Source organism: Zingiber officinale, chromosome 7A (assembly GCF_018446385.1).
Source record: "Zingiber officinale cultivar Zhangliang chromosome 7A, Zo_v1.1, whole genome shotgun sequence".
In the NCBI taxonomy this organism is placed as follows: Eukaryota; Viridiplantae; Streptophyta; class Magnoliopsida; order Zingiberales; family Zingiberaceae; genus Zingiber; species Zingiber officinale.
Window position 1 is genome coordinate 39,896,899 of NC_055998.1, and position 21,564 is coordinate 39,918,462.

Consider the following 21,564-nt stretch of genomic DNA (forward strand, 5'->3'; position numbering starts at 1 on the left):
CTAGATAATTAGTTAGAAAAATTGATTCGGATGGTCAATCTAAACGAGCTAGGTGCTTATGCAATTAAGTTAGACAAACTAATTGAAATAGTCATCTAGCTTGTTGAGCTACATGAACCACTACAATCCATTGAGACAATTAGGATGGATGAGTCATAAAATAATCGAAATTGACTAATTTATAACAATCCCTTTCCCATTCCCCCAACCAAGCATCCAAGTGAAACAAATTATTTATATTAAATTTATTATTGAAATTATTTTAATTATATATATATATATATATATATAGGATTGATATGCTGCGCGCCTGCAAAGTGCGCGACTTGCCTCCCTGATCGGTCACCAGTCCGATCAGGGAACCTCCTGATCGGTCTGTGGACCGATCAGGGAACCTCCTGATCGGTCTGTAGACTGATCATAAAATGATCGGTTCCCTGATCGGTCCAGAGACCGATCAGGAGATTCAGGAAGGCAAGTCGCGCACAGTCGCACACTGAGCAGGCGCACAACATATCAATCTTGTATATATATATATATAACGTCTATCCATCAAATGTATAAAAAAATTTGTTTTATATTATTATATTACATAAATCAAATTAATAAAAATTCTTTATTTCCCCTTTACGTTTTCATGAAATAATTATTCTATTGATCAGAAGGATAATAGAGGGAATATTTTTCAATAATCCAACTGGCCGGGCATAAACCACGCAGCATGAAGAAGCCTCTCTTGGCAGCGCTGCGGTTCGAGTCAAAGTTTGTTCGTTTAATTTTTTTTTGAATTAAAATTAATTACATTGACTAAGTTTAATTGGATCAAATTTGAGTCTTGATTTTTAAATTTTAATATTTGACGGTATATAAAAATTATAGTTATAATTATTCATATATAAGATTGACGATCAAAGATTGATCAGAAGAGTCAAGTACATCAAGATTAATCAGATATTTAACTGGAAAATCCTAACTGAAGGTTAGGCAAAGACAAGTCCAACAGGAAGATTGGCAGAAGAAGAAAATCCAAGTGAGTCAGTATTAACTGAACACTTGGTATGGAAAGCCCTGGTGAGTGAAGCCAGGTAGAATGAAAAATCCTAGTGAGTGAAGTTAGGTGATGAAAAATCCTAGTGAGTGAAACTAGGTAGATATGGAAAGTCCTAGTGAGTGAAGCTAAGCAGATTAAAAAATCCTAATGAGTGAATCTAGGTAGATATAAAAAGTCCTGGTGAGTGAAATTAGGTGAAAAGCCTTAGTGAGTGAAGTTAAGCAGTGAGAAAGTCCTGGTGAGTGAAGTCAGGTAGATTGAAAAGTTCTAGTGAGCGAAGTCAGACAGTTGGAAATGTTAGAGCAATCTAGGTGTCCTATATTTTGATGTTTGGGCAAAATGTTTAAGTTAGGTTTATTATTGTATTTGATATGCATTGTGAGTGTGCATGATACAGGTACAACAAGAAAAGTCCAAATGTGATCTTGACAAAGGAGAAAAGTCTAAAAGGAGTCTTGGCGGTGTAAGTCCAAGTATGTAGTCTTGGCAACGTAAGTCCAAGTGTGACTTGACAATGGTTGAAGTCCTAGAGGTGAGGAGTCTCTCGGCAAAGGAAGATCCGACAACTAGGAAAAGGCCGAAGGAAGCTCCAGAAAGTAAAGCGTGAAGGATGGGGAGGCATCTGAGGGACGCTAGGCTGATGGAGGAGGCTAGAAGGCTAGGTCTAGGTTGGTCGGGCAAGGATGAGTGCTAAGTGAATGTACTCGGGGGGCAAAACCACTACAACAAAAATCCTCATAGACATCGGTTTTCCACCGATGTCTATTACATTTTCGACCGATGTCTATGAAGGTGATGTAAAAGGTCTGCCATTTTAGACATCGGGTTAAAACCGATGTAGTATCACTTAACGACATCGGGTGTAAAATCGATATAATATTATATGTTAATAACACCAGTTTTGACAGCGGTATACAACCGATGTAATATTAGTTAAGGACACCGGTTTTGCAGCGGTGGAAAATCGATGTAATATCAGTATTGTTTAACGACATAAATTCGATTTTCGAAATAGTGAAACACCAATATTATCACCAAGCAAATCATAAAATTAAGTTAATATTATTAATTCACTAAGAAAATCACAAATAAAAATGCACCGATGTATCTAAACACACTAAGTCAATATCCATATAACCAACACATAAATATTCTTCTTACAACATAAAAAGATAATAGATATTGTGCACATCAAGTCAGTATCCACAAATTACACATGACTATTCTTCTTACAACATCAAAAGGTAATAGATAGTACACAAATATTCTTCTTACTGGTGCCAACGTTATCCTTCTTGCTCTGTGCAAAGATTTAACTAAATATAATCTTCCCTAGTAGTTTTATTTGTTAATAGACAATTCTCTTTATCTATTACTAGATGGGCACCTCTGCTTGTTTGATGTCCTAAGGGTGACAACTGATTGGTGATTCTTTGTAAAGGAGGCCTCCATCTTAAAGGAGCCACTGGAGGCTTTGGGAACTTTGCAACATCCTTCTTGGTTGTCCTCTCACCATTTAATTGATTCTCTAGTTCTCTTATCTGAATAGAATAAAATAGTCAATATGGATATAAAGCAATTTGTTGCTTACATAAGGGAAATTAAAGATGTTGTAAATTCTACTCAAATAGAGATTGAAAATAAGATAAGTAACCTTTTGCTGGTAATTTTTACTTACTTGCTCAACTTCTTTGATCTGCACATTTGAAATAATCTGTTATAAGGCAACTGATTTGAAGAAGCTAAATATAGTGATGCATGGTGTATAGTAGATTATTATGATTTTTCTTGGAATATATAAAATAATTTATTCACACTATCTTCAAAAAGATTCTACTTATATTAACATAATAAATTTTCAAAAGAACAAAATGAAAGATTCTTCCTTCATTCTTAAACCTCATAAATCTAAGCAGCATGGAGGAGGCATGGTTATAATTAAACTTCCACATAATCAATAGATGTGAATTCACATTCTGTGATTAGGAATACTGAGAGAATGACCAAAATATAGAGAAAATATCAGTGAAATTTGTAAGGTAATCAAGTATAGTATTTCAAGTTCTCTCTGCAATCTATCTAAAACTTACAAAAATTATATTAGTAATTTCTTGTTATCAAAGAGGTTAAGACGAGACATGCATAAGACTTATAGAAAACTAGGTGTTATGCAACTTGTATTAGAATAATCTGCCAGCAATGTGTCATATTCTTCTACAAAACAAAAATGTTATTGTCTTCTCAGAAAATGGGATAATATGAAAGAGTACCAAAGAATTAACAAGAGATTAATAGAAGTGAACTGATAAGAGTTAAGACTACTGATTTACGAAGGAAAACATACTCATACAGAGGATCCAAATACAGAAAAATAGGAATAAGCATTACAATAGAATTCTTACAAACACAGGAAAATAGGAACAATAATTAAAATTGAATTGTTAATCACATCAAAAGGTCCAAAATTGAAATCAAATTGTCTTAATATTATAAAATTTGGATCAAATTGTTAATGCACATTTATAAAATTGCAGAATAGAATCAAATTGTGCAGTATATTATCAGGTGGAATTTGATATGACTTAGCAAAATAAGACTTACCTTGAGAGTCCTGAAAAGATCATTTAGGTAATTGACCTCTGAATCAAAATTAGAAATGTAAAGCAGGGCAACAACTCTCTTAAATGCATACGAGATACTAATCACTGACTTCAAGAAGCTTTCAACTGGACCAAGCTTCAGAGGTGGTTTCTCTTTATATTGTTTCAATTTGATCTCTTCATCTCTGCTTGGAATCATTTCCTTAAGCGCCTCCAAAACATTTTTCCCCAAACTATCAGCTTTACCTTTACAGATATAATGTTAATGAAAACATGATAGCATCTAATAAAGTTGGGTCATACTTGATGGTAGATGTACAAAAAAAAATTGGTTCTCAAAATTCAGAAAATACACTTAAGGCAGACAGAAGATAAGGTCATACACAATATACTTTAAAAGAAAAGATCTCTTGTAAAGTAATTAATAATGCCACCTACTAGATCATAAGATTTAAAGAGAAATTTATATTAAGAAATTCATCCCGAAATGAGCTAAAAAGGATGATATTATTCACCAACTATCTAGCCTTAGCATAAGTAGTAAGTAAAGTAGATCAGGCAAACAGATAGAACATAGACTTAACAGAATTTCCAGTTGCACATGCCAAAGGGTGGTTTGATACCTTGTAAGATAGCCTCATCGACATTTTCTTTCGTCAAATTAAAATCCTTTAGCAAATTTGAAATGTTCTGAGATTTGTTAGGATCAAGGATCCTGCTTTCTTAGGCCAAGGAAGGATCTAATGGACCACCAGCAATCCCCTTTGTGGCCATTGTTGTCTTTCTGCCAAACAAAGTATCAATCATCTCCTTGTTTAGTCTGGAAAGAATAAATTCAAGAGGATTCATGAGGATCTGATAAGCATATAAATGGTTTTCAAGATTTAACCAGGACTCATTGGAAATGGCCAGATTTTGGCTAATCCCAAACCAGCATCGAGCATACAGGTTATACAGTCCTATGTCATGCGAATGAGACTAGAAAATGCAATTAATAAATTGAAAATCAGAAAAGCAAGAGTTACATTTAGAAGCTAAGACATTATAACTTTGTCACATGCTCAAGAAAGACTCAATTCCAGATGCAGTCTATAAGATCCTGATGTATCTAAAACTAATACCAGAAAAGGGATGATATTTCAGAAAATCAACAAACGAAAGCATTAAGATATACAAAATTAGAGTAAAAAAATGCCAAGTTAGGCTAGAAACCCAAAGAGATAATACTATGGACCTGATTAAGAAATTCATCATGCCAATTATCAAGAGTGTCAAATGATCTTCGGACATTATCATAGACCAAGATGCAGCAGTCAACTCCTCTATAGAATGCAACACCAAGACTCTGGAATCTTTCTTGTCCTACAATATCCCAAATCTAGACCACAAAATGATGCATAATTCAAGCACTAAATGAAGGAACCAATAAGAAGCTTGCCAATGGTTCGTTCAATTTCAAACTCACCTGCAAGGTAACGAGTCTTTCATCAACTAGAATTTCCTTGGTGACAAAATCAGCGCCAATGGTGGCCTTATACTGCTGCGTGAACTTTTTGTGCACATATCTAATGGTGAGGTTTAAGAGACCACTAAATGCAGATAGAAGGCTACACAACAATTAGACCATGAAGAAATTGTTCCATAACGACCCATAAGCACCATAAATTTGAGATCAGAAACTCGCTTATATATCTATGGTTTGTAGTGAAATAACAAGGGGAGTGCAATTCTAGGTAATTGGCATTTCATGTTTATGAAAAAAAGACAAATAAAAGAAAAAAATAGTCCAGATCAGTAATTATCAAATGTAAAGGAAACCTCAGATTTACAGAGACGACAAACAAAGAGGATGATGAAGGATACTGGTTCATCAGCGACGTCTTTCCAACACTACACATCAAAACAAATAAACCAAATAAGAGTTAGTCAAAACCTAGGTAGCCAAACGGCGGGATCCAAGGTAACAAGGCAAGATCAGGACGGAGGGAACAAGGTGGAGGAATCCTCTAGCACTTATACTAATTTCACCTTTCTCTGTTAACAATGATATACTTTTCTCAATCAGTTAAAAGTTGCAGCGGAACTTGCTTGACATACTTACCTCGCAGCAACGACGACAACCGTTCCTGGTTTTACGCCTCGTAGATGGAAAATGGAACAGAAATCAAAATCTATCAAGGATAAATCTCTTAGTGTATTCCTAACGACGACACGAAGCCTGTCCTACAAGTTCCGATCGAAACCCTAAATCGAGATCAGTAGGGCAAATGAAACAATCTACCGAAAACATCATGATGAACAACGATAGGAGCATGGGGAAGGAAGATTTACACCGATGAACGAGTTCTCGACGCCGAAATAACAAGAGTTGAGGGTGAGACAACCAAAATCCGTGACGAGCGGTGGGCTGGAATTGGGATCGTTTATAATCAAACACAACAAAATAAGGCTGAGAGAAGGGGCATCGATCTAGGAAGGGGAAGAAGGAGATGAGGCTGAGAGAGATGGTCGGATGGCCAGCGGCAAGGAGGAAAGTGGTGGTGGCGTCGCGACGGTATACGGTGGACGATGCGATATAGGTTTAGGTTTGGAGGGAAGAGTGAAGTGTTCTAAATTTTGGCTAAGTATTGGTGGGAAAATTATATTATTTTATTTTGGTTCATAGACACCGGGTTTTAAAAATCGCTGTTAAAATCGGTGTCTATTAACGAAAAAAAGGCGCTCATAGACATCGCCTAAAAAATTGATGTCTATGAGCGAAAATCTGCACTCATAGACACCGATTTTTGGAAAAACCGGTATAAAATGCTTAAAGACATCGGTTTTTGCTTAAAACTATTGTTGTTCCACCGATGTCTATGAGGGTTTTCTTGTAGTGATCCCTAGTGTTAGGGTTTTACCAATCGACTGAAAACTGGACCAGTCGACTGGGCCAAGGCATAAAATATTTTTGTGTCTGACGACTATGAAAATAGTAAACTGGTATTGTAGCAGTTACTGTAGTAATTACTATATCAATTACTGTAACAGCCGACTGGTACTTCCATCTGTCGACTGGTACTTCCATCAGTTGACTGATATCGAGTCGTTGGCCTATTACAGTCGAATTTCATAGAGGACCAGTCGACTGATGATTTTATTAATCTACTGGTCACGAGAAACACAGCTAGATGTTTCCCCTTGAGCTATATTTAAGATAGCTCGAGGTGCTTGGCTATAGTTAACAAAATAGACTTGGTTAAAGTCTATTAAAGTTTACCAAGCCCTCATGTGATCAGTGTGCTTGTATTCAAGTGTTTGTGGTGAGGTTTCTCCACCGACAAGGAACTTGAGCTAGCTGGAGATTTTTCGGAGAGTTATCCATCGACGGATCAGGATTGTCCACCTTAGGGGTCGTCGTGGAATAGGAGCCCTAATCTCCGAACCATGTTAAACGCAACGTGTCGATTTGTTTTATAGTTTATTGTCTTCTAGGGTTTAGCTTTCTACTTGTTAGTCTTATTTTTGTATTTCACTGTGTGCTAACAAGTTGTAGGAAGTGAACATTGTGGGTGATCGGCTATTCACTCCCTCTAGCCAGACATCAAGGTCCCAACAAGAAAGCCCTAATGAGTGAAGCTAGGTAGGTGAGAAAGTCCTGGTGAGTGAAGCTAGGCAGATTGGAAAATCCTGATGAGTGAAGCCAAGCAGTTGGAAAGCCCTAGTGAGTGAAGCTAGATAGGTGAGAAAGTCCTAGTGAGTGAAGCAAGACAATGAAAAAGTCTTGGTGAGTGAAGCCAGACAGTTGAAGTCCAAGTGGGTCAAAGTTGACCGAATATCTAGTGAGTGAAAGTTTAAGTGGGTCATGGATGATAAGACACTTGGCATGAGATGAAAAGTTCAGGAGGATCAAAGGATTGACTAGACACTTGGCACGAGGAGAAAAGTCTAAGTGAGTTAAAGGAATGACTGGACACTTAATGAAAAAGTCTCAACGGGTCAAGGTTGACCCGATGCTAGGCAAAGAGGAGTCCTAACAGGTCACGGTTGACCGGATATTGGGTAAAGGAACTCTAGACTTAGGTTTGGAAATTAGGGTTTGGTAATCAATTAAGCTAATCGATTATCATAGCTTGAGCGATTAGGGTAATCACTTAAGCTCAATGTCACGAGAAATAAATAAAGTTGAATCGATTAGGGTAATCGATTCAGCAAGCCTTAATCGATTAGGCCCATCAATTAAGGCTGTTTTTATGGGAATTAGTAGTTACGGTAAACGATTAAGGAGGGAATCTTAATTGTTCACGAGTCATTCTCATGTAAATAGAAGTATGCCTAATCGATTAAGCTGCAAAAATATAGTTATTTGAAGTAGGTTGCTGACGTGGTAATCACTTAAGAGTAAGCTTAAGCGATTAAGGCGCTCGAAGAGCCCTAGAAAAGGGTTTTGACATGCACTGTTTCAAAAGAACTCTCTTGTCTACATTTCTCACTGACACACATATGCTCTTGGAGGCTTAGAGAGGAGTGTTGCTACACTTCCAAGCTAATCAAGAGGTATTTCCAAGCAAGAAGAGCAAGCTAGGATTTCATTGTGTAATCTTGTAAGATTTCATTTGTATTAGCTTCTCATTTCTTTCTTCTTGTATTACTTGGTGTGTGAGCTTGTACGACGCTTCTCCGCCTCCGGATTGTTTATAAGAATAAGTGTTTTCATAGTGGATGTATGAGAGAGAGTCGGATCCTTATATTAGTAATCTCATTTGAGGTAGACACTAAGTAAATCCATCTTGTTAGCATTAAAGGAGCTTACTTTGAGTTTATCCGTTGCAACATCATCTACGATGCGAGCGAGTGAGCGAGACGAGCTATTCAACCTCCCTCCACTACAACAAAAACTCTCATAGACATCGGTTTTCCACCGGTGTCTATTTCATTTTCGACCGATGTCTATGAAGCCGATGTTAAAAGTCTGCCATTTTAGACATCGGGTTAAAACCGGTGTAGTATCACTTAACGACACCGGTCTTCGAATCGGTTATTAACCGGTGTAGTATCACTTAACGACACCGTTTCATCAACGGTGTAAAATCTATGTAATATTGTATGTTAATAACACCAGTTTTGGCAGCGGTAAATGACCGATGTAATATTAGTTAATAACACCGGTTTTGCAGCGGTGGAAAACCGATGTAATATGTATATTTTTTAACAGGACAAATTTGATTTCCGAAACAATGAAAAACTGACAATAATAAAAAAAACACAAATATTCATAAATTATACAAATATTCTTCATTCAACAATATCCATAAAATACACAAATATTCACAAATTATATAAATAATCTTCTTACAACAGTATCCATAAAATACCCAAACAATCTTTTTACATCAAAAGCTAGCTAATAGATATCAAAATCAAGGTAGAACATTCTTTTAATAACACAACAAGGTAGAACCGCACTTCAAATGTAATCTAGCATGCATTCAGCCCACTCGAACCGCACTTCATCAATTTCAACTCTAGAGTACTTGAGATTTGTAAACTGTAAAAACACATAAATAATATATTAGTAAACCAAGACTAAAAATCATAGTTGAAAAAGTAGTAAGAGCACCAGGTAACAAGATGACTAATTGGAATGCTTAAAAAGAAAAACATTCATCATTTATCTCAACCACATCATATAGTGATAGATCTATCATTCCTGGGAACTTAATATAATCCAAACCAAAACTTTTAATCTAACTACATAAACAACAATTTAATCTTTCAAATTCAATTCATTAGTAGTCGGCCCAAATGGTATAACTATTTACCACTAAGAGTACATGAAAAGTAAATAAATTTACTTTTAGTTTGCAAATAATAAATTCACTTTTATCACTAAGAGTACATGGAAAGTAAATAAATTCCTCAGAGCAATAAAGATGAGTAACATCAATTCATTTATATGATTTCCAATGAGATATATATGTTGGTAGTTTTGAGAGCATGAAAACTAAAACAATACAAAGATAAAATAAAAACGATGCGGTAATTATAAACACTCACAGTGATCTCCCGAAGAACCGCAACCGAAGACGCCGGCGGTCGACGAAGAGGTTGCCGCTGTCGGAAGCACGATCACGGAGCAACCGGAAAGTGCTTCAACGTTCACGAACCAAATCCCAGCCGAATGCTCTCCCTTTGCTCTCCCACGATCTCTCGATGCTCCCTGATCACCTCGCTAAAAACTCTACCTCTCGATCTGCACTTGGACGCCTCTTATAAGAAGGCTAAGGAAGACGAAGGGGAAAGGACGCCCCTTCGTCTCCCTGGCATTTGCAGCAGCGAAAGGGACGAACCCTTTCGTCTGCCAAGTATAACGCCCAACATCTCCCACTCGTCCAAGTCAATCCATATGGTCACATAGACCATGTCTGTCACATAGACTACAAGGTGATCAAGTCACGAAGACCGGAGCGAAATTAGTCACAAAGACCAAATAAGTCACGAAGACTTTATGAGGATCAAGTCACGAAGACCAGAGCAAAATTTAGTCACAAAGACCAAATAAGTCACACAGACTTTATGAGGATCAAGTCACAAAGACCAGATCAGAACATCCATTCCATACATTAGGGAAAATGGTTCGTGCGACAGCAAGCACAGTGAGCATTCAATTGCTAAGAAGATTGTCACACCTTACTTAGCTGCTCCATAGAACAAGTCAGAGACATAAATGTCCATAGAACGAATCAAAGACATAAATGGCTTGCCTTTACCCCAGATTAAATTATTTACATCATCATGAACATCTCTAATCCCTCATATTGACCATATGTCAAGAGCATGTTCAACACCTCCAATCAAACAAATTATTCACAATTACATTTTATGTACTGAACTAAAAATGTAACCGGTACCAGTGAATAAATGTCGCAGATGTAAATAAATATTAATCTTCCTTTTTAGCTAGAATCCATTCACTCTAATCAGTTGCTTTCCTAGTTATGCTCCATAGACCGAATCATCCATAGCCAATAGGAAACATGCTAAAGTAGCAGACACTGATCAGAACTTCAAGTAGACAGCTAAATAGTCACTTAGGGTAAAATCGAGATTAACTTATAATCTCAAGGGTCTCACATAGTAGAGAAGCAGGGATCCATTCTCCTACAACCCTTCTTGTCGCCATAGCACATGTGGTATGAATCACATGCTACGATGTTATTCTCTTTACCAAAAAGAGCGCATGTTTATCCTAATTTTAACATCGTACAGATTATGATCTAGACATTCCCAATGTCTAATCCTGAATTCAACATATGAATTCTAATCTGGCTTCAAGCAGATTTAGTAAATGGTGGGTGCATTTACTCTAATCATTACACAAATGATCTCATCTTGACACAAATATCAAGGCGACCTTAACTTATGGGTATGTCTCTATTCACAGCTACAAAAACTGTCCCATAAGCAACGGTCTTACCTCTATTCGTACTCAACAAATAGAGATGATTGTCCATGTGAGTGGACCAATCCCAATCTGCCAACATGCTTATCGAGACTTTTATTCGAATGTAACCAAGACATATACACTGAATAGATCATGGAAATTTTTATTTATCAAAATGTCTTTACAATTGTTACATTCTCCGAAGTCCCAAAGACTTCATATGCCCATGAAATGACTCTTTAGTCAATGGCTTAGTAAAAGGATCAGCAAGCATATTCCGTGTAGGGATGTACTCAAGAATAATCTTTTTCTTGTCAACAATATCTCTTACAAAATTATACTTAATTTCTATATGCTTGCCTTTGCTGTGATATTTGGGATCCTTGGAAAAAGCTATCGCAGCTTGACTGTCACAGTACACTGTAACAGGACTCCCACTGTCCTCAGCAATTCTCAGATGCTTCAGGAACCTTCTTAGCCAGACAGCCTCTTGCACAGCCGCTGCACAAGCCACATACTCAGCTTCCATTGTCGACAAGGCTACACAAGCCTGCTTCTTGCTGTTCCATGAGATGGCGCCATCATTCAGTAAGAAGACATAGCCAGATGTGGATTTTCTGTCATCAAGGTCCCCTGCCCAATCTGCATCTGAGTAGCCACTTAGGCTCATATATGATCCTTGGAAACAGAGGCAATAATCAGCTGTTCCTTTAAGATATCTGAATATCCTCTTCACCGCTTTCCAGTGTCTCGATCTTGGGTTTGACTGGAAACGACTAACTAAGCCAACAGCATAGCTTATATCGGGACGTGTACACAACATAGTGTACATCAAACTACCAATAGCACTGGCATATGGTTTCTTCTTCATTTCGGCTATTTCCTCAGGAGTCTTGGGATACATACTTTTGCTCAAGACAGTACCTTTTGCAATAGGCGTCTGTTCAATATTACAATCTGACATATTGAAGTGTTGCAGTATCTTAGTGATATAAGCTTCTTGAGACAAACCCAAAAGCCTCTTTGATCGGTCTCTAACGATCTTCACTCCTAAGATGTACTCTGCTTCTCCCATATCTATTATGTCAAATTGTGATGAAAGCCAACTTTTAACTTCTATCACACTCTTTATGTCACTTCCAGCTATTAGCATAACATCAACATATAATGATAAAATGACAAGCTTTCCTTTTTCCTTTCTTAGGTAAACACAATGATCCTCATTGATCATTTCGAAACCATAAGATAATATTACTTCATTAAATCTTATGTTCCATTGTCTTGACGCTTGCTTCAGCCCATATATAGACTTCCGAAGTCTATATACTCTTTTCTCTTGGCCTTCAGCAACATAACCTTCTGGTTGTACCATATAGATTTCTTCGTCAAGATTACCATTAAGGAAAGCCGTTTTTACATCCATCTGATGTAATTCCATGTCATAGTGTGCTACTATAGCTAGGATGACACGTATTGACACAAACTTCACAACTGGGGAGAATGTCTCTTCAAAGTCAATACCCTCCATTTGGGTATATCCTTTTGCAACCAATCGAGCTTTGTATCGATTAATCGATCCATCTGCTTTCCTCTTTACTTTGAGAATCCACTTATTCCCAATAGCCCTTCGGCTCGGAGGAAGATCGACTAAATCCCAAACTTGATTCTTTCTCATTGACTCCATTTCTTCATCCATTGCAACTTTCCATTCTTTTCTGACTGAGCTGCTCATAGATTCCTCAACTGTTCGAGGTTCCTCATCGTCAACTAGGAGAACCATTAATGCCTCATTCTCAATATCAAACCTTCTCCGAGGAATAATCTGATGATTACTTCTTCGAAGGTTTGACTGTTGAGAAACTGACTCATTCAGTGGCAAATTACTCCCACTTGGTTGACTAGATTCAGGCATCTCCTGATTTGTTGATAAAGGAACATTATCCTCCTCCTCTATCTCATATAAAGGAATTGTCTTATCAACTTCACCTCGTGTTGGGAACTCAGTTTCTAGAAAAGTAGCATCTCTTGACTCTATCTCAGAGATGGTTCCATCTTGTCGCTCACCAATAAAAACATAACCCTTAGAGGTCTCAGAGTACCTTATAAAAATACACTTCTTACCCCTGGGTCCTAGTTTTCCATATTCGTGAGTCTTATCATGAACGTAGGCAGCTGACCCCCAAGGTCTCAGATTACTCAGATCCGACTTTTTGCCTGTCCAACGTTCATGTGGGGTAGATGGAACTGACTTTGAAGGCACTTTGTTAAGTATATAGGTCGCTACTAATAATGCATATCCCCAATAGGAGATTGGCAAATTAGCCTGCGCCATCATAGACCTAACCATTTCAAGAAGAGTCCTATTTCTTCTTTCAGCAACCACATTTTGCTGTGGAGTTCCAGGGATAGTAAGCTGTCTAATAATCCCTTTCTCATTACACATTGTCTTGAACTGATCAGACAAATATTCTCCTCCACGGTCAGTGCGCAAGGTTTTAACCTTACGTTCCAATTGATTCTCAACTTCATTCAAGTAACGAATAAAGCAATCCAATGTTTCAGATTTGTGAGAAATCAAATACACATGACCAAAACGTGTGAAGTCATCGATAAATGTAATGAAATAAGAACTCCCATTTCTAGCCTTCACATTCATTGGACCACAAATATCCGAATGAATTAATTGCAATGGTGATTCAACCCTAATAGCCTTACCAAACGGTTTCCTAGTCGTCTTTCCAGCAAGACAATGCTCACATACAGACAAGTTAATCTTAGCATGAGTGCCTAATAGGCTCTCCTTAGCTAATCTATTCATTCGTTCTTGTCCTATATGTCCCAATCTAGCATGCCAAATTTCATCATTAACATCAGCATTACTAGTAAGAGCAATGTTTGAAAAACAACTATTATTATTTGGTTCTACATCAAGAACCATAAAACTATTTGTTACATAGCCATATCCAATTAACACAGAGTTAATTCGAAGTTCCACACAACGGCTATAAAAATTTACATTGTAACCTAAATCAAGAAGACAAATAACGGAAACCAGATTCCGTCGAATCTCAGGAGCGTACAAGACATCATGTAGAAACAAGGTGCCTCCACCACGTAGGTTGAGCTTGCAAGTGTCAATTCCTTTGACTTCTATTCTTGCATTGTTTCCTACATATATCCATTTGTTGCCAGCTGGTACCTGACGGTACTCCACATATGTAGCTCGATCACGAGCTACGTGGTTCGTTGCTCCTGAATCTACAATCCACAAAGGATACGAATCAGCTAACAACACTGTACTTGCAACATATTGCTCGTGGAAAGAAGACAAAATTGTTTTTACCTTTTTAGGCTCAGTACAATCCCGAGCAAAATGGCCCTTCTTGCCACAGTTGAAGCAGGTCAACTTGCTCCTAGGTTTTTGTCCATTTTTCTTTCCTTTCTTCTTGATTTGGTTTTTTACAGCAACAGCATTAATCTCCTTTCCTTTCCCCTTTCCTTTCTTGAACCACTTGTTCTTATTCTTGGAACCAGAACCTTCAGCTACAAAAGCTTGACCCGAAATCCTTGCGGATTCAATCCTCTCCGCCTCAAGTTCCACATGGCGTGAGACATCAGTGAAAGTCTTGATACTCTCACTATGGGTCAGGTTCTGTTTCATCGTTTCCCAAGAATCAGGAAGGGAACGGATAACTGCCTGAACCTGCTGTTCATCGGTCAACGTATAACCTGCAGTCTTCAGCTCTCGAATCATGTTACCCATCTCCCTGAGATGTTGGGCCATGGTAACATTCGAGCGCTTCTTACAACTATCAAACTTGATAGTCAACTGACGGAGCTTACTCAGACTGACTCCACTGTACTTCTCTCTAAGGGCTACCCAGACAGCATGAGCCGATGGTAATGGCTCATACTCAAATACCAGGTCATCCACCATTGAACTAATCAATATACCCTTAGCAATGGAGTCCTTCCTTTTCCATGCCTTATAGGCATCAAGGTCACGTCTATGCTGTGCTGTGGAACCATCAACCGGTTCCTCCATGATTTGGTTTACAGCCTCCAGAACTTCTTGTTCCTCAAGAACATATTGTATCTTGAGGTGCCAGATTTTGTAGTTATCCCCATATAATTTCTCACCCTTATTGAGTTCAGCTATGATGGTTTTAGTTGCCATGATCTACATAAATAAATAAATTATTTATTATTTCAGTGTAATTCATATATGTGCAACTATTTATTGACTCAGTGTAAATTAGAGTTAGTTTACAAAATCAAGTGATAACATCGTTTCCACTCATCATTTGTATGTTCTAATCTAATCAACACTGATCAATTATATTACACATATCCCAACTAATGAACAAATCATTTTATATGAACGAATCATATTTATATGAACTAATCATATCATGAAATGAACTAATTATTTCCAAGTTAGTTAACATATAACATAACTTTTATTATATAATTCTGTTCGTACAAAACAACAGAAATTATTACATGACTCAAAAAACTAGATGAGCTAACACTGTTCGTACATAACGACAGTAAACAGAACACTAATAAACTAGATAGGTCAGCACTGCTCCCAGTAGGACAAACACTAGTATAGCAGCCAACATTATCCCTATTAACCTGGACTCATTTGGGATAATCTCAGATGGGGTAGCTTCAGGATTCTCCATTAGATCCATTTCTGGATCTTCCTCGAGCATCTCCTGGTCCTCTTCAGACTCTTCAGGCTCTTCTTCACCCATATGGTGAAGTAGTTCCTCACACAGTACTGAATATGTGACACGCCCTTGATGACGCCCCCATACATAGTCTGCTATTATCCTGGGATACTGTGGCAATGAATGCATCAATGCCCAGATCCTATAACTGTCCAGGACTGGAAACTCTTCTTGCTCAAGTTTCCAAAATAGTCTATCCAGCCGTCTAACATGTCCGTCAACTCCATAAGCAGACTTATACTCTATCTCCTGAATCTCCTCTTGGAGCTGGTTTCACCGCACTTCGCGACGAGTCAATGTGGTAATCGTCCGTGCCATCTGAAAAATTGAATTTAAATAAGTCAGTACAAAACCGACTAACCAGTACAAAACCAGTTTAATTCAATTTATACAGGCATACCATCATTATAAATCAAGAAAAACAAATCTTCTCGATTTTTAGGAGTTTAAGTCGACTGATCCATTAGACCGGTCAATCAGGAGTCTGGATGTTAAACTTAGTTTATTGTCCTCATTAGAACTAATCTAATTGGACCTATGTTCTGTTCTTATTTAAGCCCATTTGAGTCAATCACAGACTTATTAATCAAACTCAGGTTCGTTTGACTCGTCCAATTGCCCATTGGATTAAATCTTACTCATTAGAACAAATCCAATGTTTCAGATCAAATTTTGACACAACGGAACTAATCCGGTCACATTTGATCAGTCCAACTTCTGTAATCAATATTACCCTATTAATTCAATAATAAACCAGACTGGTTAAACCAACAAATGATTTAAACCTACTTTAAGTATCATTGAATCAAATTGGTCTGCTTAAATTAACTAATAATTTAAACCATACCGGGGTTTGATTAAACAAGTTGGTCTGATTTCATTTTTGATAAATTGGACCATAAATTAATTAAATATATTTATTTATTAATCAATAATACATTTCTTATGTATTTATTTAATTAATAAATATATTTAATTAATCTCTACTGTGCATGTACGTGAAGAAGAAAGAAAAAAAAAACATGCATGCATTTGTTTTTTCACTTTCCTTCACTGTGCTTCGAAAAAAAAAAAAATGAAAGCACTGTACATTACGATTTTGAATCGATTGAAATTTATTTCAATCGATTCAATTAAATCAAATCGATTAATGAATCGATTCATGCACAGTGTTGAATCGATTCAGCACTTCTTCTTTTTATTTGTCACGATTTTGAATCGATTGGAATGAAAATTCAATCGATTCAATTTACTGTTCATCTTCTTCTTCGTAATAGAAGAAGAAAAAACACGAGCTTTTTGGCGTCGTTTTTCATACTTTCAAAACTATACATGCTCTGATACCATTGTTGGTAGTTTTGAGAGCATGAAAACTAAAACAATACAAAGATAAAATAAAAACGATGCGGTAATTATAAACACTCACAGTGATCTCCCGAAGAACCGCGACCGAAGACGCCGGCGGTCGACGAAGAGGTTGCCGCTGTCGGAAGCACGATCACGGAGCAACCGGAAAGTGCTTCAACGTTCACGAACCAAATCCCAGCCGAATGCTCTCCCTTTGCTCTCCCACGATCTCTCGATGCTCCCTGATCACCTCGCTAAAAACTCTACCTCTCGATCTGCACTTGGACGCCTCTTATAAGAAGGCTAAGGAAGACGAAGGGGAAAGGACGCCCCTTCGTCTCCCTGGCGTTTGCAGCAGCGAAAGGGACGAACCCTTTCGTCTGCCAAGTATAACGCCCAACAATATATATGCACCTTAGATGATAATTTATGTTTCAGAAGTGAAGCAACAGAGCATAAAGCAACAATAGTCAATAACCACACCGCATCGCCAATGTCATTCATGTAAAGATTCAGCCGTAGCAAGGACTTAGTTTTCTTAACAAACTCAGCGATGCTAAAGGCGCCTTTGGGACCAATCTCATTGTTGCCAATATCTAGAAGTGTTATTTTTCCTAAACAAGAAGAAATATAGTTTTACATAATTGCTGAGAAGTAGTACAATCACTAAATACTGGAAAGCCAACAGATCTGATGAAGAAATTAAATCTGCAAGAAAGAACTGCATGGATAGAAAATCTAAGTGTGTGTAAGTCTTATTAGCTTGAGATGTATAGATCGAATTGCCTTATTCTCAACTAGTGCTCCAGCAAGACTTGCAAAACCCTATAAAATTTCACATGGAAATAAGGTGTAAGGAGTAAGGACACCAGAAACAAAGTGTAAAAGATCTAGGAATTTCATAAAAAAAACATGAAAGATTGCCCAAGAATAAGGTCATACAGAATATTCAATCATATTATTGTTAAGTTCCAGTACATGTAAAGTTTGATTTTCTTTCAGCATATCTACAATAACCCTTGCACCCTACATAACATATTTAGCATTCATACTTTACCAGAATCAAGAATCATTTTCTTCCTCAAGACATCGGGCAATGATTGAAAACCGATGTCTATGAGGGTTTACATAACAATGATTGGACACTGCGTTCAAAAATTAATCAGTACTTTAGAGCCTTCAAAAATTCCCACTGCGTTCTTCACAGACTCAACATCAATGTCTATTAGCTTTCCTGTGCTTGATGCAATGATTGAACACCTCTTTTCTCGGGCATTAGGAACAAAGGTGTTTGCTTTTTCTTCAGAAGAAAACAATGCAATTCACGGCTAATTGTTAATTGTTATTATTGACACTCGAACGAAATTCTAATATAAGAAACACTGTTGACAATATGATGCAAACACACATCCAAGAAAAAATAGAACCATACTTGCTAGATTAAAGAAAAATCGGAAAGTGATTTACCAATTTCATAGAATATATCGTTGACATTGACTGCTGTTTTAGCAGAAGTTTCCATGAAAAAAAGACCATTCTCCTGAGCATAGCTCTGGGCTTCCTGCAGTATCACAAATGCATTACTAGTTATGCACCTTATAAAACAAAATGGTAATGCATATATCCATATTTCCATCTTGGCACCTACTTAATGACATACGTATATTGTTGAAACTCAATATCATCAGCCAACAACTGACATGGATAATATACTAATCCAGATGCGACGTTCCATGATGAAACTAGGATTTTCAAAGAGGTGACCCGAGCACAAAAATCCAACTACTATACTTTTAACACCACAAAGACATGGGAACAATGATATCCACTGTGTTAGCTAAAACCAAAAATGCGTTAGTCTGAAGAACGAGTAGGAAAAGACAAACAGTGGACTTGCTCCATTATGGCCAGGGAAAACTAGGATTTAATGAACACCATAGCAACCTCCTGCCGGTTGTGAATTTTCACCACTCAAGATAAATTCAGACGAAACTAAAAATATATTAAACAGTCAATTTGGCAATCATGGGATGCCCATTTTCTTGGCTAAAAAGTAAAGTTACAACTTTGACTAGTCTACCATGTATTTATAACGACCACTTCCTCAATTAGAGTAGGTGGAAATGAACTTGGTTTAGTCACAAACAAGTAGCAAAAATGTAGGCCAATCACGGAATAGACGAGTATAAAATAGGGAAGCCTCTTTGCATAAGCCACTTGAGAATTCAATAGATCAACTTATAAGCCCAGAGATGAGCAAGAGGCGAGTGTTTTTTTTTTTCAAACAGTTGGAAACAATAAATGACCAAATAAAGAGATGATAAAGGACCAATAACGATCTATGTTGATCAGAAGGCAATTGAATGAAAATGAGACAAATTCATGGTATGAATTACCACCTAGGTGATTTGACTATCTTGAGGTTTTTCAAGTTAAACAACAGAACTAGTGAATCTAAGCAGAATAATCATTTGATATAATCCTGCTGGCCACTCTTGACTCTCAAGCTTGATTTATTTAGTATATACAGCAGCAGAAAAACCAATTAATCTGGAGATAAGCTTAAAGTTGCAAAATATAAACTATCAAATATATGATTTTAGGTTAACTTCTTTCCTCCTAATCAGAATCATATTTCCTTTACTGCTATAGGTTCAGCTTTAGATAAGATGGCAGTAGCCCGCCTCAAAGAACAAGGCCTCAAAACATATTATTAGCAAAATGTGTTACAATATGATATGAAATAGAAGTGATGATGGAATAAACTTGCCTCAGCAGAAACCTGTCTAGATTCCAACAGGTCAGCTTTGTTACCAGCAAGTGCAATTATAGTGTTTGCGCTACCTAACACAGTATGTGGCACCGTCAACATTCCATAGATTAAATAAGTGAGAATCGTGTAACACATAAAATTTAGAAATTAACAAATTCTGATGAGAAAATAACTTGGCCAATTGTAAATGCTAGTTGCTTCTGTAAAAAAGATTGCAGATGGCTCAGTATTACAATCAGTACTGAAAACAGCAACATCATGTTCATGCATTTGTGTTAATATTACTAGTGTTTCTATTACCAATCGTTCATTATTTGAGGTATTATGTCTTGCAACAAAATATTATTGCTTATGTAGATCTCTGAAATGTGTCAAAACAATCTGAATTGCTTGTCAGACACACAATAAGGACTTAGTGGAGCAATTTCTTTCCCACTAGTAAAGATGCAAGGCTTTGTTAGTACTGCAACTTTAGCTAACCTCAGAAAAGCTTAGGAAAGCTGAGTTGACCTCATAACTGCATATCTTAAATTTCTAATGCCATCGTGGAAAGAATTCGGTCAAACCAATCTAGCCAGAAAAGTGATGCTTCATTACTACTGGTCATACCAATATCTAATTGTGAGTATTTACCTGGTCACCAAGTATGTATCTCCAAATAAGACTTGGAAATTCACATATCATCCATTTCTTCATTAGTTTATCAATAAGTTGGGAGTACGTGATGTTGCCAGACCATGCCAAAGGAAAAAAAATGCCATACAACTTATATGGCAGCATAACAATTCAACTCAATCAAAACAATATTTAAATTATGACATACCAAATTTTAGGGCATATACTGAATGGATCTAGAAATTTTACTAGTAGTTTCAAAAATAAATATTAACTTTGAGAACTTTAGTCCCAATTCCAATTGAGCTAGCCTTAAGAGAAAGGTCGAAAATTTCAGATTCGTAGACGATAGACACAGCAACAATCTACAGATTATATATTTCACAAACAAAAGGAAAAAAAAAATAGAAAGGACTACCTGCGCGTTATTCGTAAGAAAGTTAAAGACTTAAAGTGTACCTTTTAGCCAAAACTACGTTCGAACGGCTGAAATCTCCCCCGAGATCGCCGTGCAGACGCTCTTTGATAGATCTCTTGCTCCCCGATGATATCTGATCAGCATACATCGAGATGAGATAAATCAGATGATTCAATAACAATTAGGGGAGATTTGACCCTCCGGGACGAGCTAGGGTTTGCGGCGAGGGAGGAGACGAGCCGCGGTGCCGTGCCCGAGGAAATAAAAAAATAATAATAACCCTCGTTCACTTATCTAGTGTTAATCTTACGAGTACTGAAAACAGCAACATCATGTTCATGCATTTGTGTTAATCTTACTAGTGGCCGCGGCCTCTGCAACGGCGAGCGAGGCATCCGCCACAAGCTCCAGCAGACCACCATGGAACAGCCGCCTTCGCCTCCTCTCGCCTCCCCACCTGCTCCTGCCCCGCCTTCTGCCGTCGGCGTGGACGAAGGCACTTTCAAAAAGGAGCTCTTCGGCCTCACCGGAGGCTTCCCAGGCGGCGAAAAGGGCCTTAAAGACTTCATCTAGCGGAACCCCTCTCCTTTCGAGGCAAAGG

The 21,564-nt window shown here is 37.4% G+C and overlaps 1 long non-coding RNA gene across 1 annotated transcript; it reads right to left on the bottom strand.

Moving 5' to 3' along the window:
* Window positions 1-13,122: 13,122 nt before the first annotated feature.
* Window positions 13,123-21,241, bottom strand: LOC122000074. Its single transcript, XR_006116923.1, has 3 exons — window positions 21,005-21,241; window positions 19,924-19,927; window positions 13,123-13,133 (listed from the first exon to the last, which is right to left on the bottom strand). It is a non-coding gene; the product is annotated as an uncharacterized LOC122000074 (long non-coding RNA).
* Window positions 21,242-21,564: the final 323 nt, after the last annotated feature.